This window comes from Penaeus monodon, chromosome 20 (genome assembly GCF_015228065.2).
Source record: "Penaeus monodon isolate SGIC_2016 chromosome 20, NSTDA_Pmon_1, whole genome shotgun sequence".
Lineage (NCBI taxonomy): Eukaryota > Metazoa > Arthropoda > Malacostraca > Decapoda > Penaeidae > Penaeus > Penaeus monodon.
Window position 1 is genome coordinate 24,206,275 of NC_051405.1, and position 327 is coordinate 24,206,601.

General features: G+C 32.1%; 1 protein-coding gene across 1 annotated transcript in view; it reads left to right on the top strand.

Annotated features, from left to right (window-relative positions):
- Positions 1-327, top strand: part of LOC119585949 (alkaline phosphatase-like) — a gene marked incomplete at its 3' end in the record, with an annotated part of 142,747 nt that overhangs the window by 71,609 nt on the left and 70,811 nt on the right. The window lies entirely within an intron of this gene.

The window sequence follows — 327 nt, forward strand, 5'->3', positions numbered from 1 at the left end:
TTACGTGGCGTGTGCGTGTGTATGAAGGTAAAAGATGAGATACACAGAGTATTTAGATTGCAGTATAAGTTATCATATAATTGCCGGAGAATTTCGAAAAATATTTTAGAAACATTATTTGACTTAGATAATCAAGCCTTTCGGTCATCAGGAAATTTCTTGCTAATATTGCTGAATCTATAATTAAGCATTACAATGGCTCTCGGAAATTTATCAGAATCAGAATGCTGAACCTACATGTTATAATTTGCAACTTAAAAATGCTTTGAATTATTGAGGCATTTCTATAATTCACTCGAGAGTTATCAAAAATACAGATGAGAGGCA